The sequence below is a fragment of the Lepeophtheirus salmonis genome, chromosome 3, assembly GCF_016086655.4.
Source record: "Lepeophtheirus salmonis chromosome 3, UVic_Lsal_1.4, whole genome shotgun sequence".
In the NCBI taxonomy this organism is placed as follows: Eukaryota; Metazoa; Arthropoda; class Copepoda; order Siphonostomatoida; family Caligidae; genus Lepeophtheirus; species Lepeophtheirus salmonis.
The window spans coordinates 24450254-24478143 of record NC_052133.2 but is presented as its reverse complement, the minus strand read 5'-3'; the positions used below and the strand labels follow the sequence as shown (position 1 = coordinate 24478143).

The window sequence follows — 27890 nt, the reverse complement described above, 5'->3', positions numbered from 1 at the left end:
CGTTTTGTTGATAAAATTTTTGGCTGCTGTTGACTAAAAATTAAATTTTTTCGAAAAAATTTCAAAAAACAAAGCTGTTGACTAAAAATTCTAAATTTGAAATATAAGAATTTTTGGGGAAAAAAATCAAAAATGAAATCTCAAATTTGAAAAATTAAGTTCGAAAAATTGAATTTTTGGGAAAATAATTTAAAATATTAAATTTTATGGAAAAAAAATTGGAATATTAAAATTTTGGAAGACAAATTTTAAAAATCCATAATTATTCACAAAAAAATTAAATTGTTTAGAAAAAAAATTTAAAAATTTAATTTAATTTTCTAGTAAAAAGCAAAAATTCCTTAGTTTAGTGTGGGTGACTACAGTCCCTCCAGCCCACCACCTGCGGACACCTCTGGTCTTTAAGTTCTTTGTTGAATAATAAAAAATATTAAGCGTTTAATGTGATTTTCTCTGTAGCCAGTTGTACATAAATGTTCAATATACCATGTTGACGACCACCATTTATTTTCATTATTTTTTAAATTATAATTAATACCGGACAATGGATATTAGAATGCATTTTTGATTTATACCTTTGTACATATGGATGTTCCGTGTATTAATCTTAATTTTTCATGTATATACATACATACTTAGGTATGTATGTATATATATACACATAAGAAATTATGAAGTGCGGAGGTGGATGGATATCAAAATGATAAAGGGTCCTTTATCTTTCTCCTTTGTATGTATTATCAGTTTATACTTTCCATTAGTCTCTTTTATAGTCACATACTATCTACAAATATATATAGTATGTATATATATATATAATGTGTACATATGTACACACTAACTGTTCTCACTTTCTTTCAAAGCACGTGTAATTGAATGAGGCGGGATTCATTTATACAAATGTATGTTGGTACAGAAAGATAATGAGGGTGAAAATGAGTGGAGGTATGTAGAAATGTCTTACCCCCAGACGAAGAATGGAAGGATAGATGGATTAAATAGACCCTGTCCAAGTAGAAGGAATGCCATAATTGATGATATGATCATATGTGGATTCAATATAAATATTATGTATATAAGAAACGATTCAAACATGGCGTATGATCAATCAACACAAAATATTGCAAGCAGGATTTGTGTTAGTTCGAAAGTGAATTTAAATCAAAATTGAATTCTTGAAACTAATTTATTATCTTCTAACTTTATTTGCAAACATGTCGAAAGAGCTGCAAATTGCACTTCAATGTCCCAGGTTACAAATTAAATAAATAATCAGAGAAATAATAATTGGAATCATATTTTTTGGCCATAAAACTGAGGGCAAATACAAAAAATATCATATATCAAATACAGGTTCTAGACTATAACTAACATCCTTATGTGTCTTATTGCCAAGCTGTAGTCGATTCCGCTTTGTCTGAGTCATCATGCTACGAGTCGGAGTAAGATTTCTAAATCGATTACAACAGCTCTATGTTGATAAAATATTAAGTATAAACATAAATTTGATACAATGAGTTGTTAATTCTGATTGTACCTAGTTAGATTGGATACAAACATTGAGAATATTTTGTTTAAGTGATACAAATTCATTAACTATGCTTTAACATTCTCAAGCCCCACATTTCGGAAATCTTTAGATATATATTTTTGCCCTATGGAAACCCCCGACGCGACGAAAATCTGTATTGCACATCATTAAAATTACAGGGTTCGGTTTAACAATTAAGAATTTTGGAGACCAGGACATAAACCTTTGTGTTTCTTAAATTAGTAGAGACATTTACAAATCCATTTATATACAAAAGTAGGGACCCTACATGAATCTAATCATTCAATCCAAGCAACCTCAACCACGGCGTCCAACCTGATCAGGAGATATTTATTCATATTGATCACAGCCTCAATAATGGAGGCCGCCCCACACGAAATAATCCAAAGGATTGCAGTCCGGGAAGCTAGGGGGGCATTTCCTTCGACCAGAATATCTCAAAATTGTCTGAAAGCCAATTTTGTACGCAAATCGATCTACCTTCTTCCTTGCTAATGTTCCTATCCCTTCAGACTTCTTGAACTCCTTTACGACTTCGTACACGGTGGCAGAGGACAACTTGAGAAAGTCGATGATCTCTTTGGATACACAACCTGCACTAGGGCGACAATGATCGCTGTACAACAGTCGTACTGGGAGGACATTTTCAATAATTCGTAAACAGAACTTTTACAAAATTGTCTGCTGAATCTGATAAACTGGTTCTTAAAGCTATAAGACTAAGGGATTTTGGCTTTGTTTTTGTTTTTCTTACTCGCATCAAACAAAGTCGATTACAATGCGCCGGTAGGTCTGTCAAAGAGATAATCACGGACACTAGACTACTGTGTTCAAGGTCCAGAAGCTTGTCAAGGAGGGACTAGATCTGAAGGAGGGTGTTCGGACCGGCAGACCACGGAAAATCAAGGCAGATGAGGTGAAGGAGGCCTTCGCAAAAACATTTGGCCAACTCAATCACCTGATTTGAATCCCCTTGACTACAGTGTGTGGTGGCAAATTGAGAAAAAAGGCCTGTGCTACCTGCTACCCGAATTTGGACTCATTGAAGTCCAGCTTTAATGAGCAATGGGCAGCCATGGAAGACCATTACATCACCAAAGTGTGCAAGGCCTTCCACGGGCGCTTGGAGGGTGGCATAGCAGCTGATAGCGGTTATATTCAGTAATTATATTAAATTTCATACCAGAATAAATTATATATTATATAATTCTCAAAAAAATACGTCATACGAATTTTATTACACATTTAATTATTTGCCACAATTAGTCTGCGTATTTATGCAACTACCAGTATATTATAAAATTACTCAAACCCCTAAATAAGTGAAGTAATTATATATAGTTCCAAGCCGAGTCAAGTCGAAGACCATATTATTTTGTATTCGAATCAAGTCCGAATCGATAAAAAATGACTCAAATCTAGGCTCGAGTACTACTCCTCTGCTTTCAATTTCTTGGTTTTTGTTCCAAATTGCTTTTTCCGTCGACATACCACCTACTAAATATAATTTTAAAATGCTCAAATAGTTGCCAAATTCGATGTAAAAAAACTCCTATAAGTATCCTTTACTCTATGTTTATGTATAAAATAATTGCTATAAAAGAAGTACTTATGCATATAAAAAAATAAACATCAACAGATGTTAAATAAAAATATAGACTTCATTGTCAGATCAATACATTTTGATGTTGGCCACAAAGATATGAAAGCAATTTCCTCCAAATAATTGACTCAAACATAAAAAAAGATCAAAAACCTTTTACGCATGATTATATGTAATATTATATTAAATCAATTAAATTAATTAAAGTAAAGATATTAAACACGTCAGAGTCTCCCCCCTCAAATACACACACACCTAATAATTGGTCGCATTTATCACTATACAAATTAGTCATTTATTTTAATTAAAGACATGTCTAATCAAATTAAATCAGGTTACATGCTCATGTGCTCAAATGTGTGCACATCTAACTGATATAATCCAGTTAGAATGTTGTTGTTGTTTTTTTATATTCAATATTCCTTAGTTATTAAGTATAAAACATGTCCTATTTTTGTTTGTAATCTGAACAAGATTTTCATTTTCTAAAGTTCTTATAATTGATTTTCCATACTTGAGAAGGGAACATCAAAGTATAAAATTGTAACTAGGACGTGTGCTCATGAAGGACAAAGAGTAACAATAAAGCTTTGTTCGGGAGTTATAAGTGTAAGTTTTTGGAGTATGCAGTGGTGGATTGGCGCGAATTTCATAAGGAAGTACAGTTTCAACTTTAACACCCATATGTTACATATTTTCAAAAGTTTTTAGAAAAATATTTTAAACACTTTTTTGTTTTTTTTCTTAGAAAATAAATTTTTTTTTTTTTTTTTTTTTAATTTGTTTCAATAATTAGGCAACTCATAAAATATTCACCGTAAGGAGTGTGCACGAACTGTGCTACTCTGCCATTGCTGGTACATACAGGGAGTCTAAAATATAGTCATTATCATTTTTGAGGGATTTATTGGTTCAAAATTATCTAGAGATTCTTAACTATATTGCGTTGGAAAAATTTTGATTTTATTTGGATTGAGTAGTCTTTTTTATCTTTCTCATTTATTAAAAATATCTAAAATTGATAATTAATATTAAATAATTTTCATTAATTTGAATTCATTCCGTATTAGTAATAGAGACGTTGATTTTGGTCTAAAAAGTTGGCAATGCTTTTTTTACATAGTTGCCGCTTACAAACATGTTTGAATACACAGTATAGGTATATGATGTGTATTTACTGCAATCTTTTTGTCAACTTCAATTCGAATTTCATCACAAAAAGAAAAAATTTGATTTTTTTGGACTAGTGAATATTCCTTAATTCCCTTAGTGGGCTTCAGTCCACTCGGCAAATGAAGTGCTAGAATATTGTAAAAAATAATTTTTGACCACATTTGGAACTAAAAATGTATGCCTTCTTCTTCACCTGATATTGACTAATTTTAATTTGCAATGTAGAGTATAGTCGGGGGGAGGCCAATGCAATTTTTAGGCTCATAAAAGACTCATTCATGGCAGTAGTAGTCAGAAATTTAGGTGGACTTTGTCCGTACTAGCTGCAAACGTTCAGAGCCATGAAAATATTGAACTCGTAAAAAAGTATTGATACTTAAACTATGAGCATTTTACTTTTTTAATTTGATTCCGCTTTACCTACATATATGCAATTCAATTTATACAACACTTGGCTCATGTTTAGAGAATAGTCATAATAATAAAATCTAATATCCTAAGATCATAACTCTCATAGCATATATTGAGTGATGTGGCAGAAAAAAAGGACAAACAAATCAACTCCCCATCTGTCAAGCATGCACAAACAGATTGAGAGTATTGAGGAAAAATAAAATAAATATTTATTTTGATTATGGGCAACAATATGTAATAATTAGTGATGGGACGATTATTCGAAATCAGGAATCGAGTGTTTATTCCAGAATTTGCGTCGGCTTTGGGAAAATAATGTTAAATTTGTGATTTCTTATGTAGTATTGTTTATTACAGGTATTTAACTATTTATTACTTTTTTAAGTTATGACCCCCCCACCCTCCCCCACCGATAAAAAAAAAATATTTTTTTTTTGCTTTTACTAGAAAAATTAATATTCAAAATTTAATTCAATTCTTCAATTTTCAAAAAGTTTTAATTTCCGTGAATATCTATGTAATTTTGAAACTTTTCTCCAAAAAATTTAATATTTGAATTATTTCCTTCAACAATTTTTGAAATTTTTTGGAAAAAAACTGAGGATTTTGTACATTTTTCCCCAGAAATTGAATTTTTTATTGAAATCTGTAAACTTTTGGAATTTTTTTTCCAAAACAATTTAATTTTTTAAATTTTTAATAAAAAACTTCTTTCTTTTTTTCAAAAAATTCGAAGAACCAAGACCCTCCCCCAAAAAAAAAATATCTATATACATAATTGTTTGTACGCCCCCTGATACCAAAATGGTTTTTTAACTATTATTTAAAATATTTAGAATCGGAATCGGCATCAGGAATTTATACAAACATTGCACCGGAATTTTTAATCGTCCCATAACTAGTACAAAAAGCCCACATTGAAAGGAATTCATTGTGGAACTCTCACACTCTTTTACTCTTCCCCCTCCTGTCCAGGACAGACAAATACTATATACCTTTGACAAAGATAAGTGTAAGAAAATGATGGATGAATGGTTTTGTTCGGTCGTGTGAATATACGGATTTTTTATTATTCTTCTTATATAAGAGCATATCTCCACAGGATGATTGTGTGTATTTGATAAATGGGTGAGGAGGATTATTATTTTTTTTTTTTTTTTTGCTATGAGTGATATGCTTAAAAATAATGATGAATGAAACCATTGTTGTTACATTATCCTTTTCATTCCTTAGCTCTTCTTTCATTCTCAATCCATGAACATATCTGCATTGATTTTGGTTTTATAAAGAATGTTTAAAGATGGTTTTATATGGTTTATATTTGGTTATGAATAAAAAACTATTCTTTTGTGTATATACAAAATATCTCTTACTATTTTGAAGGAGACCAAAAAAATAACAAGATTCAAAGCATTTTGGATTCGCAACGCCTAAATATTTACATATGTAAAAATGGCAGAATAATATAAAAAAACTTTTCTGAAGAGTATATTTTTAAAAATGGAAATTTCATACCAATTGAAATAAATTGATTAATTAAAATATACTCTTTTTTGGCAAAAAAAAAAAAATGCAAACTTTATCATTGATTTTCATAACTATTTAATGAAATAGTTATCGTATAAAACAAATACGAACATTCCAAACCAATGGAGCAAAAGTTTGCACAAACAAATTTACCAATTTTTGTAACAATTCAATTCTTATTAAGAAGCCTTAATGCGGTAAATGCCATCTGTAAAAAATATTGTGTGCAATATTTTAGATTAAAAATGTGTTTTGATTATTTTAAATATTAATAATCATTTTTGATCTTTCTTTAGAGAAGTTCCTTTTATAAAGTAGTACCATACAAATCTATAGGGAAAGTGGCGAAACAAAGACCACATGATCAATATTTGTACAAAGTAGTGTTATTTGTAATACTTTTTTGTCTACTAAGATTGTTTAAATTACTGCAGTCTCCATGAATTCACCCTTTTAACAAGATGAATTCTCCAAATGGAAGAAAAAATGTGTACTTCATCAAAAGAAATGAAAGACAAATATGTATCCGTAGATAGTGGGTTGGAGGGGCTGTAACCTCCCCCAAAAAAAAAAAAAAAAAATTCTGTGAGTTACTGGATTTTTTTGATTTTTTTTCGAAATAATTTAACTTTTTGTAAATAGCTGTGAATTTTTGATTTTTTTTTCAAAAAATTTAATTTTCTGTGAGGAATTATACATTGTTGAAACTATTTCCAAACAATTTAACCTCTGAAATTGAAATTTCTCCAAAAAATATAATATTTAGTGAATATCTGTGAATTTTTCAATTTTTTTTCTACAAAATTCATATTTCAAATTTTTTTTCCATAAAAATTAAATTGTTCCATTTTTTTAATTTAATTTTTTATGAATAGCAAGTGATTTTTCTTTCTGTTTTGTTTCTAAATTCCGAAAATCAAGCCCCCTTACCTACGAATGATCCTGTTAAGTAGAGAAAATAAGTTAGTAAAATAAGGAATTAACTCAAGCTAACAAGCGTTATGACACTTTGTTTGAAAAGATTCTGAACGACCAATGTAAACGGTCAATATATAAAAGCGTACCGGTCATCCAACTTCCTTTCCCCAACTATTTTTCTTTTTAAATAAGATAAACATGTCAAATTGTACCTTTCATCTTTATCTCTCTTATCTCACATGCATAATATTCAAATTGGTGCGATTCTAAGGAGTTTTCAAATTCAAAAAGGAGGGATGAAAGAGGGTGTAAAAAATCTCTACTCAACAAAAATCATGACCTACATACTTGGATACATATGACTTAACAATAAATAGAAACATTTATACGTACCTATGTACAATCTACATATATTTATCCATTTGGTTGTGGGTACCATGAATATTTTCCATCTTTTTGAATTATGTCAATGAGATAAACATCTCTGTTTAAAAAAAGGGAGGGAGAGAGAATAAACGCATTCCACCATCTTTATTTTTGTTTATTACATGTAGGTACATAATGTCACATTCTACATAGGTACCTAGATATATGTTCAACTACATAAAAAGGCATTAAAGGGAACTCAGGAATTCTTTAAGAGTCATGAAAAAGTATCTTTCTTTGTATTTACTTTCTTTCCTTCTCTTTATTTATGTATCTCTGTACTTAGTTAAATGTGGGGGGCCTCCTAAAATATAGATGAAGGGGTCTTCTTCATCAAGAGCCTCGATTCATGGAAAATGAATTATACATTCAGTCGGATTTTTTAAAATCTATTGTTTAAAGCAATGATTTAGAGAGTTAAATACTGTAATGGTTCATTAAAAATATCTTAATGATGCCGTTTCTCTCGCTATATGCGTAATATAGGATGGATGATAACATATGGCTTGAATATTAATATCCAAATGAGAGTAAATTAGTATTTTGTATATATTATGAGGATAAAAACTCTGCTAATTGTAAATAAAGATGCAAGCCACCTGTGTACTTTTTTGGCAACAAATTATAGGGTTTTACGACTTCTAGCGAAATTTGGTCTATTTGTGAAATAAAGTAATATAGACACTCCAGATAAAATATTTTCCGATCAATAGCGTTTGTTTATCAATTATAAACCTTTATCATCCTTTCAAATAATGTGATGTAGGACTTTATTAGTGTTGGGTTTCGGTCTGGAAATCCTAGAGCGGTCTGAGATCGTTATATTTTTTGTTGGACCAAACTAATTCAGCCCAGCAAAAGAGCTCGGTCTGGACCAGTCTCCAGAAAAGTTCGGTGTCGATCGATCCAAACGAAAAATTCGATCTAGTTCTGTCCCAAAAAAAATCGGTCTAGACCGATTCGACAGATAAATTGTTAAAACCATGACATCATATGTATTTTCAAGTAGATATGATGTCTTACGATGTCTGAACATAGATAGATTAGAAAAAGTTGGTGCTGGACAGAATTTCAATACTAGTCTTTGTTTAGGTTGTAAGATGGCAGTCCTGTCCAGTTCAGAACTGCATTTGAGTACTAAAAACTTGTAAGATTCGATCCTTGATGATGTTACTCAATTTTATTTTATTTTATTAAGTTTTAGTACTGACGCCCCTAAGTCAGTACTAGTAGCAGTCTTAAGAATGGACTGGACCGAATAAATAAGGACCGATACAACACTACTTCCATGTAATAACGTTTTTGTTTATTGGCCAATGACATCAGCTGTTGGAGAATGCTTAGAACCTATCTAAAAATCGATATAAATAAGATTATACTCTTTTTTTATTGCAGTAAATGTGTCCAATTAAGTATTGTTTGTGTTTCATTTTTACACACATTCCACGTTGTTATTACAGTAGAATCCCTAAACTCGACCACCTCAGTACACGACATATTCGGATTTCAACAGAAAATGTAATGAAAAACTGTATTTCCATTGCTTTTCGTGGTTTTATTTATCTCAGAGGATATTTGTGAATAAAAAAAGGCATTGTTATGGTTTAAAAAAAAAAGGATAGTGGACCACGGATTTATACATTTTTAGTTATTTTTGATAGTGGAAAATAAATTCGAAACTCGATTGCATTGCTTCTCGACGCTCATTTAAGTATAAATAAGCGTCAAGTTTCGGGATTACTATATTATTATAATAATTATTCATTCTGAAACAAATATTAAAAGTTTTAATATCCAAATAAGAGCTTGAATTATATAATTTATATATTTAGGATATAAATTCTGTTTAATTAAAGTTGTAAATTTTATGAAACAGTTGCATGGATCGAATATTTTATAAAGTTTTGTTAGTAATCAATAAACCCTATAATAACAATTAATCCAACAGGTCAATGATAAACAATTTGTAGAAGGAGTTAATCCGTTGTAATAAAATAGATGGATCAGGAAAATCCATTATGTATGGCTATCCATAACAATATGTTGGTATATTATGCATAATTAGTATATATATATTGAATGAATAAATGTTAAGGGAGAGTTCAATAGTTTTTTGTTTTTTTTAAGGAGTGATGGTGTTTAAGCAAGTCGTAGCAAGTAATTCATGATGACATTAATGGCCTGTCTTAGTAGGCAAAACTTCTACCTATCCATGAATGTATTGTGTATATATAAATGTCCACTAAATGGGAGAGACTTTGCCCTTTTAAGAAGCACTGAAGTAATGAAGAAAAGGAAGGAACGGGAGAAACTCCAATAAATTATGGTTTTGAAAATAAAAATTTATTTTATTTTATTTCTATACATTCATTAAAGTATTAAGGATTTAATATGTACATAATATTATTATTTGTATGATTCTCTTAAACATGTACAAATAGGTATATAAATATTGTCTGTAAGCCAAAGATGACTTGATAAAATGTTGTTCTATAACACACCGATATCTCACTAACAGAAAAAAAATACACTGTATTTTGTTGTCTCGCAGTCAAAGTTTCTCCTTAGTTCTTAGTTTTGAACAAAGTTGATTGGTTGATTAATAGTTAGCTCTTATTATGCTTTGAACAACCCCTAACATTAATAATTCCACAGTTGATAAGAATTGGCTAATTGCTACGAACTGATTTAGAACCTTTTTCTGTTTCCGTTTAAAGTAAAAAAAAAGTTACGAGATACAATAAATACTTGAAAAACACGATTTTTGTTGGATGTGACGGAACTGCAAGTTGGATAAATGTGTGCAATTCAATGTTTGGATGATAAGTATTTGAAGAAACCGTTACAACTATGACGTTGTTTGCTTCATAATAATAAATTTTCTTAGCTTGAAAAACAATTAACTAGTTGTGAAAATGAAACTTTGATCGATGAACTAAGTACTGATGAAACATATATCTATAAAATATGTCAAGCCATTCCACCTAGTTTCAATATAGTTTAGACTGGTAAGAGATACCTCACAAAGTGAAACTATTTCTAATTTTAGATATTTAAAATCAAATTGGAATCTCGAGCAGAAATGCAAAATTTTTGACAAATAAAAAGAGTAAGTTCTAAGTTTTTGTCTAAGATCATAAGCTTTACTCTGCTTATTTTATTTCTTTGTTTTAAATAATTAATCTTGAAGAGAAAACTCATTTTTGTACTATTTTAGACATTGAGTTAAAATATGTGAAAAGGTAAATTTTTACAAAACTAGAAAAAAAGGAAGAGCCCTCCAAATGATGGGTTTTTTTTACTTTTTTTGTAAAATACAGAAATTTTGATACTTCTTATGTTTTTGTAGATAAAAAGAACTACATGGACGGGACATCCTAATGAGTATAAAAATTCAGTGCAGTCTTTGTGATTATCACATAACATTATAAATGAGGTTTTTTAACTCACGATCGACATTTATTTTGATATTCAAATTTCTTTGTCTTTTCTTTGATTCGCATTTTTTTAATAGTATTTGATAATGGTGAAATAAAAATGAATGTATGTATGTAACGAACTAGCTACATTTCTATAGACATAAGACAATTGGGAGATGTATAAAGAAACAATTCATACCTGATAATTATTATTTTTCCTTTAGGTATACATACTCGTATATACATAATATCTATTCATTCTCTTTATTCACGTGATATATTATGTAGTTACAAAATATGTACATTAATAAAACGCATTTTCTCCCTCATAAAAAGCTTTAGATTTATACTTTTATCTCAAATATAATTAATGATTTAGAGATATGAAATCATATGAAAATGCGTTTTGAGAGGTTGTGGTGAGTTTCTTAGAGACGGATAAATAAAGTTAGGCACGTAGAACATTTTATAACACCCTGAAGAAATTTTATTTGTTTATCTTTTTTATAATTTACCAGACAAAGACTCCAGTTACAAAACGAACGGTTCAAAGCATTAGAGAATGATATGTTTTGCAAGAGTCCACTCGGCAAAAAATCTCCCTATGGAGATTTACTTCTTAAACATTGCCTTCAGGATTTGTTTTGCTGAAAGTTCTAAATTATGCTCGGGTCAATATAATCCATTCAGATGACAAAGGATTTGATATTTCAGCCAGCCTCGAAGTGGAAGGTGACTTATCATTCAAAATATATTATAATTATACCCAACTCAAAAACAGTAGTGTATCCCACTGTCTAAGATTTTCAGAAAGAATCAACACTGTAACGGCAGCCATCAACGCTGCAGCTTTTTTTGGGATCCAATGAGCTTCAGATAGGCACGGACACATATGATAATATTTGTAAGCAGTTCCTTCAATTCATTAAATCTGCAGACATTAATAATGTACAATATTCGAAGCTTTCATTTCTTTTTCAACAAATGATCCTCCTCTTCAAGTCTTCCAAGGCCAGAAGATACTCTCCTGATGTTGCAGAATGTCAGTCCAGCTCTTTACGAGGACATTTTTGCCTCCAAGATTATTTCCATTCCATTAACAAGATATCTTAAGTCAATATCCAGTGCTTTGACAATTGAAACGGGGCTTCCCAGTTCTACTGTCAAGTATCTCAAAGCAAGGATTAAAAGCTTGGAAAGTCGTGAGAAACACATTGAATTTCCTCAATCCGTCATCCTCAAGACAACACAAAGAGGATATTTCTCTGAACAGATACAGTGCATCATTTTAAAAATGTATATAACTGCTTTCAACGAAATGACTGTTTTGTTGTTCCCAATATTTACCTTCCTGTATCTTCTTTTCTAGGTCCCAACTTTGTTCATATTCGAGAAATTCATTCCATGGAATTCTTTTTTCAACAGAAATTAGCCCACAAGCTGTCTCTGAAATCTTTACATCCTACAGCCATCGAGAAGACGAGTGTAAAACTTGCAGATTCAATTTCCCACGAGTCTAAGATTGGGGCTCTCAAGTTTGATTCCAGAACTGACTATGAATTCCTTTATATTGCCGAGTTTCTTGATTTTATAAGAAATCATTGGAATCACATTATAATCAGAATATTAATAATGGGAATGGAAATACCAATCAACAGCTGGCAATTTATATAGAAGTTATTAATGTTTTGGAAATAATATATTATATTTTAAAGAAACTAAATATTAGTTAAAGAAATTTCCCATTAAATATTGGAGGTATTTTATCTACATGCATTTTATGTATAGTATCGTAAACATTATTATTAAAATTTGAGAAGTATAGTCACGATGTTCGTCAATTATCACATCAGAGATCCCGATCACATATTTTTCTCTTTTTTTAAAGGAATGAACAAATATGTATGTTATCATAATAGGACTATCCTCCAACACCTTTTGATGAATCATCCTTGTTTTTTTAAAGAGAAGAAAATACCTTGAAAACATCACGACTATTGTGTTTAATTTTGCATGCTTAATATCTATACAAACGTACACAAGTATATTTGAATAGGCATAAGGGATTTGTAATTGTGCCTAGGTATGTAATATCTATTATTAAAACCTAATAAATCAAAATAGAATTATACATGTGGACCTAAGCCAAGAAAATAAATACATTCAAGTGGAAATTTATTTGGGTTTTTTTTTTTCTTGTTAAAAATATTTCATTTTTTGGGAACGTTTTATTACGGTTCAATGAATTTATAATTAATTCATTGAAATGATAGCTGAGTTCATTAATTATACTGTGAATGGTGAAAATGTATCTTTATTATAATTTTTTTTTTTTTTTTTTTTTGATACATTTGGTTATAAGTCTATAAATTGTATAGAAACAGCTCAATCTAATAACATTTTATTTAATATAATAATATAATTTTGATTAGGTATATATTAATCATTTATTTCCAATTTTTTTGCATTTTATGGAATCTCTTAATATGAAAAAAAAAAATGCATTTTTCTATGGAGTATACAATTTCATTTTTTTTGGAGTTGGATTTCCTATTTTTTAACTAGAGTAATATTATACAAAATGTATTGCAAAAAAATTGGAATCATTCAATATGCATATTACTGTTCACATCAATAAAAACCTAAATGGTTTCATCATCCATATCAACACTTATTCAAACACCAGAAATAAAGTAACAACATATAAATTAAAATACTTTTAATCAATTGCATTTTTATTAAAACTAAATACGAAGGTTTTAACCTTCATTAACCTTTCAAATACGTCATTGTTTATTGAAAATTTGAGTGTATCTGTAATATATCAAAGAATTACCAACAAAGATAAATGTTTTCCAGTAAATAAGAGTGGATTATGTTTCATATTGGTTATTTTCTTAATTAATATCCAAATCAGTTCTACTATAACTGTTCTATAATTTCTTCTTGTATAAATAAAAACATGTATTTTACTAGCTAATCCGTAAATTACATTGAATTATTCCATTAACTTAAATCTCTAGTCAACTTTTTGGCCACAAAAATAAAGTTAACTTGTCATTTACGATCTGGAATTTATTTTTGCTTGCATTTCTCTAAAATTCATTTATTGTCATGATTTTTTTTTCTCATATGGAAGTTAGTAGTTTTACTATAGAACTACCTATTACTCCATCTAATTCTGATATAAAGGAATCTTGACATTTGATTTTTTCCTCTTATGCTACTGTTTTGTTTTATTTTGGAGACAAATACTAAATGTATTGGAAGGAGAGATGTCAAACATATTGCATTAAACAACCACAAGACTTATTTTAGTCATTTTTGACAAGTGTATTTAGAAAATAGCTAGTATTTTTTATGTTTATCTGTGCCACAAATGACCTAATATACAAAGTATTAAAAATTTTATAAATCTATTTTCAAGAAGATGTATTTGATATCTTCACTAAACTCATCAGTATACGAGTTTCAGACAAAGTCAAAAGATATAGATACAATCAAGTCACTAATGAAAAAACAATACAGATTTGAAATCAATCTGGATCACTGGAGATCTTGCCATTAAATTAAGATTAAGTAACGTAGAGTTGTGACATTCAGGTTTAGTAATCAATCGCAGTAGATTGAAAATAATGTCACTTAGCTTCCTTTATATTTTAAATATTATAAAGACATTGATTGCTATCTATATCAAATGAAATAGCATTGCTTTAATTTGAAAGGCATTTAAAGATGTTTTTAAAAACATCAATTTACAATTTTTATTTGAGAATGAGAATGGAAAAGCTACTTCAAATATCTAAGATCTTAGAAATTGTTACTAGAGAGGTTTTATACACATTTGTATATACATAATTTACTCCAAGTCAATTGGAAGTAGAAATATTATCATAGAAACTCTATGCTTTTATCTTCTTCCATCACTCACTAATAAGTATTTATGAAATATGAAAATAAGACTTTTACAAAGAATTTGTAGCATGTAATTTTAATTCGTTTTCCTACCTAAATGTCTTAGGAGCTCTTATATGTAAAATAATAATAAGTATATTTAAGGGAAGAATAAACCTTTATCACGACTCAAGTTTCATCAAAATTACAAGGTAGATAACCAAAAACAAAAAGATATAATTTTGTTCGTCTCTTCTTCTAGTTATTAGCAACTTTTCATCGCAAAAAATATATATAAGAGTATATTCAAACAATGTGAGAAACTCTCGGAAATTAATGCAAATTCTGCATTTGTCATATATCTAATGAGATCAACAAAAAATATTGTTTTTTAATAAAAAAGGTGCTGAATAACTATCAAAAAAAAATAATCAAAAAAGTACATAATAGAGTTGAGTCTCGGTTCGACACCGATTATATATATTTTTTCAATTTAGTCTCAAATATTGTTGTCCAGATTATCAATATTTTCTTAACGGTTTCGTTACTAATATAGGTATCGGTATTTTGGTTATTTTCAGTACATAAAAATTTAACGGCAAAAATGTCGCTCAGAGGAATTGACATGCAATTACAAGTGTGCCCCCAGGATTTTGTTGGGGTAGACCCTAGCACAGGAATGAATATTTTTTTGTGAAAGAAATTTTTTTGGGACAGACCGATTTATGATTTCCATACCGAAACCTAACATTACTCCATAAATTAAATTAAAATTAAAAAGGTAGCTGATGTTAACAAATGTATTAATTATAAAGTATCATAATCCTCACTTCTAACTTTTCCTTCCGCTCTTCGAAATGCCCATCCCTAGTCAAACATCTAATACTTTTATAGATTTGGAATATTATTTATGTGCTCTGAATTGTATTGGAGAAATGTTGCTCAATGTCGTGGATGATTATGGGTCAAGTAATTAAACAAATAAACACATAAGTTAAATTGTAATATGACGTTTTGGAAGAATCTCGAAATGTATTTGTTTGCAGGCGGCCTTTACTCTATTAAAAATAATTACATTTTTAATGTAACTTTTTGAAAAAAGTAACAGTTATTTTAGAAGAAAAAAAAACAACAATTGTTTTGTTGTCAGTACTTTTTGCATGGCATGTAGAATTATTTTTATTTATTATCTGATAGTGATGCGCCCTATCTTTGTTTTGATAATTTTGTCAGATTTTGCAAATGAATGCTGCTTATTCAATCTGTTAAATAATATAACTCTTATTAGGATTATTTTATTTTTCTTCTTTGCAACAAGGGATATTTTGTTATTGCTATTTTTGGGTATGCAATATTATAAACTTCGTAGAGAGAGGTAGCTAATAAATTATAAGACTAAAGAATACATACGTTCTATGAAAGGGAAGAAACAGCGATGGATTTGTCTATAATAAATTGTATATACGATTTGCAAAAAAAATAAAAATATTTATTGACAAAATAAATATTTTGATTGTTAAATATCGAAAAGGGTAGCCACCTAAACTCACTCATCGTTATATAAACGTTCTACTATCGGTTTATGTTGTACCTAAACAACTTCCTTGATACAGTTTTTAAGAGACCTCCCAGAACAGATTCCAAAACTTTTTATTTTTCATAAAGCCACAAGATTTATTAAATATGATAAAAATCATAAATTATGAGTCTATGAGGTTCCATCTCTTTCGGTTTTTGTCTCCCTAACAAACTTTGTGATTCTACTTTTAATTAATGATTATGCATTCTGCAATTATAAATTGTATACCTTATATAAATATACAAATTTATATATCAGCAAATTATTATGTAAAAATGAAGAAAAAAACTTTCCATTAAGATGTTAGTTGTAAGAATATCTTTTTAACAGATGTTTATACTAAACAATTATAGCAAAGTGTCTAATTTGTCTACTTTCTTAAAGGTGTAGATAATTATGAGGATATAATTTAAAGTTAAATATTTAAAGTTTATTTTCTGTCAAATAAATATGATAAGTTTTAAGTAAACTCCATCACATATCTCAACCCTTCTTGCTCCAAAATGAGAAGGAAAATAGGGCTAAATTAATATTATATAGTTGGCAATTCCCTCAAATGTTAAAACTAATATTTTTTAACTATTTTCTATCGGAATTAAATTTAGAAAGGTCAAGGGAACACAAAACCTTAATTAAAAAAACATACTTGAACAATACTTTTGAACATATTGAGATATTAATGTCGGTTTGATAAAAATACTTCATATATTAAAAAAATCCAATTTAGGGGAAAATTACTGAAGGTGTACCATTTTGCTTCAACCAAAAATTGTTCATTCTAGTATAAAATTGTTAATGAAAGAAAATAATAATAGAATTGAGAATTTGATCAAATTGGGGCAATATTTTTCAAATAACATTTCTTCAGAATTTGGGATTGGATAAAGAGATTCCTTAATCGTAAATTTAAAATACAGTTATCAATCAACATTCATAACTTATTCCTATTTATGATTTTGTTTTGGAAAAAAAAATAATAACTCTGGGATTTTACCCATTACTTCAAAATAGTTGAAACCCCATTTGAATTGATTAATTAAACATGTAAAAGAGTAATAAAAGATAGAAAATCAACAGCTGACAAGAAATGTTATGGGGATACAATGTGGTAAAAGTTAAATAGAGGGGGATGATTTTCATAGGTAAATAGGTATATAAAAACAATATAAATACTTTTATATAAATATTTCTTATTCCATAAATAACAGATTCGACACCCAACATAAATTACCACAAAGATAAGAAAAAAAAACAAAAAGAAAATAAGAGAAATTTAAGTGTCAAAGGTGTATAATGTACCTTCTATATACCCATATATATATAGAAGGTACATCTCTGATTACAAGGTGTAAGATATCATCATGTATTTAGATATTATATTTCTTTATGTGTATAGGTATATTTAGCAATTATCATTAAATATTTTTTGAAACATTGTTGGTGCTTAAGATATATAAAGAAGAAAAAAGTCTATCACATAGTTGCATAGGTGATGCTTGAAAGGTCCCTTCATCTTCTCCTTTTTTCAGGCCATTACAGCATGAGTGACTTGAATGAGAAGTCCCTCCAAATACCATAGACCGCTCTCCTTTATATAATCAGTTTTAAGTGGTTGTGTATGTACAGCGTTATATTTTCTATTTTGGTATCTTCAACAATCACTCTTTAAATTCACTTTTTTCAAGAAGAAATGAAAGTAAAAGTGATTTTGAATATACACACAGAACATTTTAATATCATTCAAAACGTTTGCGAAAGGAAGATTCTTACAAAAGCATAAAAAAAAACTAGAAAACTAAAAAGAAGAAAAATTGGATTTTTATATATTTCCCCTCTTTTATTTCATAAGAAAACAAAAGGAATATTCAAAAACAAAAATAAACTTTATTAGATAAAATTTGAAGAGTAAACACTTTATTTTGAGTCCCTTACTTACTAATTTGATGTAATGCCTAGTGCACAATTAAGCTTTAAATGTGACAATGAATCAATTCCTTCTTTCTTGTTTATACATATATTGAGATAATGCAATGATGAACAGTATTAGTTATTGGAGCATAGCATAGATTCATCAAAAAATGTCTCAAATATCAACCAGGGCTTGCAAAATTAAAAATCCATAGTTTGCACTTCAATAAGGAACTTTGAATGTTTTTGTATCCCAAAATGAAAATTAAATACCCTATTTTTTAAAACGTTTTAACGTAAATATATAGCACATATAACATATTTTTAACTGAAGTAACAATGGGAATTCCATGAAGCCCTAAAAAAATTTCATACGTCATGAGGTAAAACGACAGAAAATCGTAAATGATGTCATTTCTGGTATTATAATTCACATCTTTGGAACTTTTATTACTACAGAACCAAAATAGTCAGCCAAATATATCTAATATATTTTTAGATAGCCGATGGATAGGGAGTGAAAAGTATGGACACTAGAAGGGTATTCCAATTTTTTCGGGAGGGAAAGACTTATTTTATGTTTGTTCCTCAATTAGGTATATACTGATGTATTGACATGTTTGTCCTTAGGAATGTAAAAATTTTTTTGATAAAAATATTTACATATATTAATTCGAAAAAGAAAAAAAAAATTGCCAAAAGGTTGGTGCGGAATCATTTATATATTTTTGGAAGGCAAGAATAAGTTCTAACAATTAAAAAAACAATTTGATGTATGTATGTATTCCACATACATACGTTGGTAGAAGTCACCCTGTAACTTTATGTAGGTATAGGAACATACCTAAATTTACTTTCTGACTTAGGTCACCAGGAAAGTAACCTTTTGTGGGAAAATGATGATCTACATAAACATAATGGATAAAGGTAGCAAGTAATTGAGGAAAGGTAGTTGAACAGAAAACAACGTTACTTTTTGAACAGAAAGATATACAGAGTACTATGTGGTCAGCTATCGATATTTCTGCTTCTGTCTCGCTAATCATTTTATTTATTATTATTATGAGAATTTGAATACTAGCATATAAGTAATAGTTTTGGCTAAGTATTTTAAGACTAGTTAGTAGATATAAATTAATTAACTTTCAAAAGCTGGACGAATAGAAGTCTAGTAAATCAAATTTCTAATTAAATCGAACTTATAGAGTTGGATTCTGCATACTTGTAGTAAAATGTATTAACCCTATAAAGTCTGCTTGGGTCGTCATAATTTTTTATTTTTTTTATTAAAATCATTGTCCATTCATTTTTAAACAAAACAAAAATCAATCCTTCAAAATATAAGATTTTTGATTTTCTTTAAATTAAGATTTTTAGTTGAAGTTTTTTTATATTCAAAATAACTCACGGACTGTTTTCGCTGATTTTTATGAAACAAAAGATTAATTTTCTTTTTACAACTCCCCTAACATTAGATTGGTAATTTTAAACCGATTATTTTTTATAACAACTTAAATAGATTGTTAGTAGTTAACTTTATCCCACCTTTATGCTAATCACAATCCAACGAAAATTATTTTTTTTACATGAACCCGTGTTACCGATATATTTTAGTAAATTATTCAACTTATAATTTTCATAATTGACAATTGCTACTGTACAAATCAAAGAAAAATATTGAAATTAAAAGAAATTGTAATAATATAAAGAACGTGAAGATTCCAATTTATCACTTACATAAGAATTTCGACTGTATTTTGTTGTCAGTTGTCGATGTTTCAGTTTTTCCCTCTTGTCAGTGTTCTGAAAGTTGTTTAATTAAAAGCTCTTGTTAAGCTATTAATAATTTCAAAAAAATATTTAATTAATAATAATTTTCCTAACTACCAACTGACTTTGGGCCATTTCTTCTGGTTTCTTTTTAAAAGAAAGGTTACGATATATAATAAAGGTAACAGTGTGTTATAATAAAGCTTAAATCTCCCAATTTATGAAATTAGTTATTGAAATTACAAACAAATATAAAAAACAATAATAAAGTAAGTGTTTTTTATTTTATCTTTCGAATAAAATTGACTCGATCCCTCAAGTTCGATCTATACAGTTTTTACTCTAAATATTACAACTGTATGATATTCCAATAAATTCCTTCATAACCTTCGTATTCACAACTCAAAACACACATATCAACCAATAAAATCTATGTTTTCGTATGCATTAACGGTACTCGATAAGGAATTCAATATACCATCATAATAGTCTTAAGAAAATAAGAAGAAAATGGAACATAAATAACGTACCGTTTCTGCATAAAAAAAATGAATATACTACTATAAGGATGAAAAAATATAAATTTAAATTTCGTTAAATGAAAAAAATAATCGATCAATCAATAATAATATTATTTTTTTTCTCATTTTCGTTTTCCTAAATAATAATATTTTCCATGCAGAAATTAAATTAATAAAAACCATATGGTTTTACATACATACATAAAATATGTTTGGGGTTTGAAAAGAAAAAAACCCATAAACAACCATAAAAGTAGCAAATAACAAGCAAGATGAAGTATTTTAATTGATGAATTTAACAATATTTGTGATTAAGATAACGCAATTTAAGTGTTCGAATGTAACAGAAAGTATAACAGTTCAAGAGCTCAGAGTTTCATTATATATAAATGAAAATAATTTCAATAGATCAAAATGAAACAATAGCATCTACTCATACCTGAGATTACCTATAATACTCTTATGTTTAAGTAAGACATTATGAGACTTACAAATTGCAATTTGTACAATCTGCTTGTTCAAATTACAATTGGTAAAAATCCCCACTTGAACACAACATATGAGTATGTGATACGTCAACAAAAAAATAATCCTGAAAAAATATAGAGAATTAGAAATTCCTAATTTTTTCTTTTTACTTTTTTGCAAACACCTTAAATTATCATAACCCTTATGAATTGCTTTATATTCAAATTTCCAGAATGAGTTGAAATGTCTAGTAATGTTTAAAAAAGATATTTAACAAATGAGACTTAATTTGATCCCAAAAACGGCTTTCAAAAACAGTTTATTTTATTATTTCTTCAATTATGACCAATAATTATTGTGGAAATTAAGTGAAATTTGCAGTTTATCTGAAGAATTAATCATATTAACAGAAATAATAGATAATTAATTGAATAATAAAACTGTAATTTAACTCAAGTTTTAGGAAAAATCAGTATAGCTTTAGTTTAGTGCTGACAGATTCGATATTTTAATATTTTTTTTATCTACGTTAATTGAATTCTTTTGGCATAATTTTTTAATACAAATATTAAAATTAATTTAAAGATTATGTCTGTCAATTTTACCCATACGCAAAATCATCAAAACAAGCTATGTCATATTTGTGCAAAGATTTTTTTAAACGATTTCAAATCTATTTGTATCTTAGGGAAAGTTTGCAAATATATAACATATTTACTTTTTCATTTCCGCAATTTGATTTCTAACAATCTAGTTACACTTATAGATATTTTAATTTTTCCTCTTATTCTACAAACAAAAGAGCAACACAAAAAATCTCTACATAATTTTGCACACACAAGACATCATTAGACCCCTCCCTCATTCTCTTGTCCACCCACACCGTTTTCTTAAAAGTTTTTATATCTCCTCCTTTCGGTAAAAGCACTTTCGTTCAAGGAACTGTAGGTAGATTTATGGCAGAATTCACATACCTAGGTATATATACATTTATTTATTTTAAAACGGCAAACAATAAGGGTGATTATTGTTTCCAAGCAAAAAAAAATAAAAAACTATCAAATAAAACAAGAAAGAATTAGTTGAAACATACATATGTATATGTTCAAAATAAACTTGTTAAAAAAGTTAAAAAAAAGTACTCTCAAAATATATATCCTATTATTTTTTGCATAAGTATTCTTATTTTTATGAGGTCCTTTTCTAATGAGTAATGACTTCAAACAATAACATGTTTTTATCAACCCAAAAAAAAATAATCAGGAAAAACAAGAAATTTCTATTTTTCCTTTCGTTATCAATAGTTGTTTTTTTTTTTAAGCTACAAGTTGTTTATTCAAAGTAATATATTTGACAAAAGTGCTTCTTTTCCCCTCTAACTTCTAAAAATATTAAAAAAAACTTTTCATTCTAAAAATAAAAATTTATGAGTTAAACTATTTTTTATTTTCCAAAGAAAAGGAGGTGGGTTTTTTTCAAATAATTTTTTATACATACAAACTGATAAATTAATAGAATGTTTCCATTTTTTTTTTTTTTTTTAAATTTAAACAATTAACTTCTTTTCTTTTTTTTTCTATAAAGTTTTCTTATTTAATTATACACACTTTCCTAACATCTGAGTACTAAATATATCTTGAGCTTAGAGCCAATGTTTGACAAGTCCAATACTAAAACTTTGAGATATGGATAATCAAAGTTCTCAAAAGTAATTTGTAATTTTTGCAATGCAGATTTGGACAAAATATATTTTAGATTATTTTCAAATGCATAATTATATTCATTTTTGCCAAAAATCACTTTTTGGCTCACAGCCCAAAATATTGTTATATAGTTCAAAAATTCAAAGTGTTTAAGTATCAGTGAATTGTATATTTATGTCTACTAGTATTGGGGTTTGGTCTCGAAATCCTAGACCGATCTGAGACCGTTATAATTTTTGTTGGACCAAATTAATTCGGTACAACAAAGAAGCCCGGTCTGGACCGGTCTCATATAAGAATTCAGTCTAGATCGGTTCAAAGGAAAAATTCGGTCTGGTTCGGTCACAAAAAATATGTCTAGACCGATTTTACATTTTTATTTATGTTTATAACATGATATCTTATGTTTTTTTTTTCAAGTACAATGACGTTATACGTAGTTTAAACAGAGATAGCTCGGATTAATCTTGATTCCGCCGTCTCTTAAATGTATACAGTATTTGTTCTAGAACTTACAGTGTACTTGAGAGATATTTAAAAAAAAAATGAATCACAATTTATCTAGAAAGAAACCATTGGTATCTTATAATATATGAGACCCGAAAAAAATCGGTCCATAAATTGAGACCGAATCAGAATCGGTCTACAAAGTGAGACCGAAAAAAACGGTCCACGGGATGATACTGCGGTTTGGACCGAAAAATCTGTCCAAATCGGTCTAGAATAAATCACTTAAGACCGAACCGAAAAAAAAATTAAGTACTGGACCGAGTCTCAACGCTAGTGTCTACCATTATATAACATTTATCTACAAGGTAAAAAATCATTTCCTAAGTTGTAGCTGTTTTTATATATTTTTTCAAGGCAAGCATGCTGCGCTTGAGTTTATTTTTTAACCCGTTATCTCACTAATATAACAATATATACTAAATATGAGCTAATAGGTAATATAATCATTCTACAATTTATTAGTAGAATGTGGGAGGAACGAGAAAACGATAGAAGGGATGATATAGATGAGGGCCACACGTGACTGAGAGGTCCATTACATTATTAAAATTAGAAATCCAATTTATATATATTATGATATGTATTCATGATAATCTATTGTCTAGAAACAACACGTATAATATATATATATATATATTTGTATCTAAAAACTAGAAATAGTAACACTTTGGAAAACAAGTGTTTTGTACACAATAGCAGTTATCAGTTTGAATAACGAGTTCTAATTTCTGTGATAGGTAGCTATTTTTTCTTCACTTAATCGCTCATTAAAAGAGCAACGATGTAGTTTCATTCAAAAGTGCTTCATAGACATTGAACTGTCGATCAATTTAAGGAAATTTGATAATTACAATAAAATTGCAGGGTATTTTGAAGGATATAGCTTTTGGTTCAGTTTTGGACTAGGAGTAGGTAGCACTTGTGTTGTTAAGAGGTAATTGCTTGTAGTTCAAGTTATTACTATGCAATGTGCTTATATCGAGAGTGAACCTTGTACCTCTATATATTTACATACAAAAGGCATAATCAGGATTATTTTTTAGATGTAATCAGGGATGGAAGAAATATTCATGAAATTTTCTTTGTAATAATCCATATCGTTGGCATGGAGCGAAATCCTCTTTTGTCAAAAATGAAATTTTTAGCTAATATTTTAATATTCATATTTAACAAATAACCTCAGAAAATATTTTATGTCTTTTTTAAAAATCCACGTTGTAAAAACGAAACATACTTAATAACAACGTTTTGATTATAATGAAAACTTCAATGGCCGATACTTGAAAAAGACAATATTGTCCCTGTGGCAGTTTTGCTCTTAGTAAGATAAACTTTGGATCTAGTTTGGCTTTTATAAAGTATATAACATTTAGGTAACTCTACTAATAACGTACGATATTCTCTTAAATAGAATAAAATAACACGAATTGTTTGTAACAGAAGAATTTGGCACATTATTGAGCACTAAACAAATGATTATGCATATTTTATTTGCACTAAAAATTATACAGAAAATGAAGTAAATTAGTTTTGATACGAAAATTAAAAATATAGGATTTTTAACAGAATTGAAGGGGGAAAAAACGATAAGTTGGTTTTCTTTTTTATGTATTACTTACATTATCCTTTCTAAGAATTTTTTTTCTTCTCTTTTTACTCCCTGACATATAATTTTGAATATTTATTTTGTACTTTCTTCTTGGTTGACCTTTTTTAACCATAAAAATATTATGTATTATTAGTTTTTTTCTAAACCACAAAATGAAATTTCCTTTTATATATAGTATTATTAGGTATTATTTAATCGAATGCTCAAAGAATGGGTCCTACAGAGATGAGAGCGGATGAATAATAAAAAAAAGAATAGAAAAAATATATTTTTCTTTGAGGAAAATTTATTATTCGATAATCTCCAGAAATCGTGTTATAAAAGTATATATATGTATATTATGACTATGTGAGTATTACAAATAATATGATTTTAAAAGATTTTTTTTTTATAAATATGAAAATATATTTTGTCAAATCTTACCTCTTAAATTGGCTTCATTACCCTATATTATTTTAATACACAGATTTAATTATTCACAGTTTTTTTTATTTACATAGATATATATTATCTAATAAAAATTCACAAAATAGATAAACAAATAAAAATTGTCAAATAACAGCAGCAGCCTTCCTGTTAATCAAACTCAGGCCAACTAAATATACTACTACTAATATATATTTTTTTTCTTGATTCATCTTCTTTCAAAAAAATCTTATAAAAATAGAAAAAGAGCGAGCGTGTAACGGGCCCGTTTTTTCTCTCTCTCCTCTTTTTGGTCCGTCTTCACCAATATTCCTTCCTTCCTTCCTTTTCTTTTTTATATTTATAAGAAACGCACTCATACCATCGCCAAGAAAAAGGAAAAAATAGAAATCTTGTCCCTTTTACTCCTGAACCTACACCTTTTTTTATTATTCACAGTATTGAACATCCATAGACCATATATTCATTAGACTGGTTATTAAAATGTTGTTTCCTTGAGATGTTGGAGCGACATATTCATTTTGGTAAATAATGAAATAATACAGAGTTTGAGCCATATATTGATTGTAATGCTTAGAGCATGGTAAATTTCACAATTTTATCATTTTTCTTTGCCTCAAAAAGTCATCATCAGTTAAAATAGAGAACTTTACATAAAAAACGGTAGTAACCCACGTTGCCTTGAGTATTTAGGCGTCAGATAAAAGACAAATTTTGCTATAATATTATAGAAGATAACTACCCAAGAACCCCTCAGTGTTACTCTCTGTTTCTCATGAACACTCACACGTAACTACTCAATACTTATATCAATCCATACGACGTGTTCTGTCCTATAGAATGAAAGAGTAATAACAAGGATTTTTAGAAAAAATAATATCATGTTAGGATGACTGATGAGTAATTAAATCTTTAGAGCGCTCACTAACAAAAGCAAACAAACCCAAAGTTCGCCGTATACTAAATACAAAACACCTGCACGAGTTAATTTATTTTTGCTAAACAGGGTTTATATCTTATTCAAATCTTAACATATACTGGAATATATATGATATACATAACAGAGCGATAACAAAAACTAACAGAATAAGTACTATCAGTAATAGTTCATTAATAAGACTCCATTGTTATTTCTTAGATCAAAATATGTATATGATATACGTCAGAGGGCACTATTTACAGTGACTGTTTTTTCATACAGAAGACAGACACATAAGCATTGTTTTATTAATACGATTTTTATAATGCTGAAATTTACAACTTCAAAAGCTGTGTACAACCTCGAAACATTCATCAATATGGCCCAAACTATATATTTACCAAAGATGAAAATTTTTGAACTATGTCCTCTAAACATTTTGAAAAATAAGATTACTAAGAAATAGTCTATGTAATATATATACTGTGTAATTATTAAGCATTTGTTGGCATATTGTATTTTATAAAGAGTATAAAAGAAAATATTCATTTCTTAAGAAACGATATATTTTATAACCAAATAAATAAACAAAATCCTCTTTAAATTATTTTCGATCAGAATTAATCACTTTACATTAAAGTTTGTTTCTAAGATAGTATAGAAATCACAACTTATTATATCAAGAAGCTGTCGATAATAATAAGAGGAAAATAGGAATTATTGGGCTTCAAATATTCCTATATGTTACTTGCCTAATCTGTAAAAACATTACGTACCTAAATATATATATAAGCAGATATCGAAAACCATTTAATTTCCTCCTTCATTCTAAATGTGAAATGATAAAATAACAATATTTTTTGACATTTTTTTATTGGATTTTCGTTTAAAATATTTTAAATTAGGAATTTATGTTGATAATAATATCAAATGAGATTGTGTGCTGTGTTGACTCACATTCCTGGCAAGCAAGAGGGAGGAAAACAATATATGCATAATATTTTAATTAATTTGCTCATATATTTACATAATCATAATTAGGAGTACTCATTATTATTTTAATTAGTAGCATTATGTTTATTATTCCATGAATTTAAATGAGATTTTTTCCATATTATTTTCTATGAATGTTTGTATGTTTTGTATATATTCATATATATATATTTACAGTAAAAACAAGTGAGTGGAAAAAAAAACTCAGTGAATTTGCAGATTGCAAAAAATATATTTTTTTACAATAAGCAAACATATTCAAACAAATAATATATCACAAAAGTAACATGATTGTAATTGCAATGATAGCGAAATCAAACAATAAACTTTTTTCAAATTCCACCATGTGATTTATCCAATCATATGCCGTACTTTGATAGGTGCAAATATATTCTTATATATTGAGATGTGCCTGTATGCCTAGAATTGTAGAAAATATGATCTGTTCATATTCTAAAAATAAAGAAAATGAAAATTAATTTTCCTGAGAATTTGAAGAATGTTGCAGAGGAGAGCAGCTTAGCTGTTATGACATTGCAGTATATTAGCTCCAAGCAG

The 27890-nt window shown here is 28.3% G+C and overlaps 1 protein-coding gene and 1 long non-coding RNA gene across 14 annotated transcripts in view; one reads left to right on the top strand and one right to left on the bottom strand.

Moving 5' to 3' along the window:
* Nucleotides 1–10086, top strand: part of LOC139904962 (uncharacterized) — a 38965-nt gene extending 28879 nt beyond the window's left edge. The window contains exon 2 of the long non-coding RNA XR_011779326.1: nucleotides 9741–10086. This is a non-coding gene — a long non-coding RNA (uncharacterized lncRNA). The remainder of the gene's footprint in view (nucleotides 1–9740) is intronic.
* LOC121114753 (uncharacterized) overlaps nucleotides 1–27890 on the bottom strand; it is a 170333-nt gene that overhangs the window by 103888 nt on the left and 38555 nt on the right. For 2 of the 13 annotated variants that reach the window (XM_040708804.2, XM_040708810.2), the window contains exon 1: nucleotides 25418–25630. The exons of 9 other annotated variants lie outside the window; for them this stretch is intronic. The gene's annotated coding sequence lies outside the window, so the exon portion shown is untranslated. Of the gene's footprint in view, nucleotides 1–25417; nucleotides 25631–27890 lie in introns of those variants that run through there. 2 more of the 13 variants (XM_040708809.2, XM_071887213.1) reach the window with 1 other exon arrangement.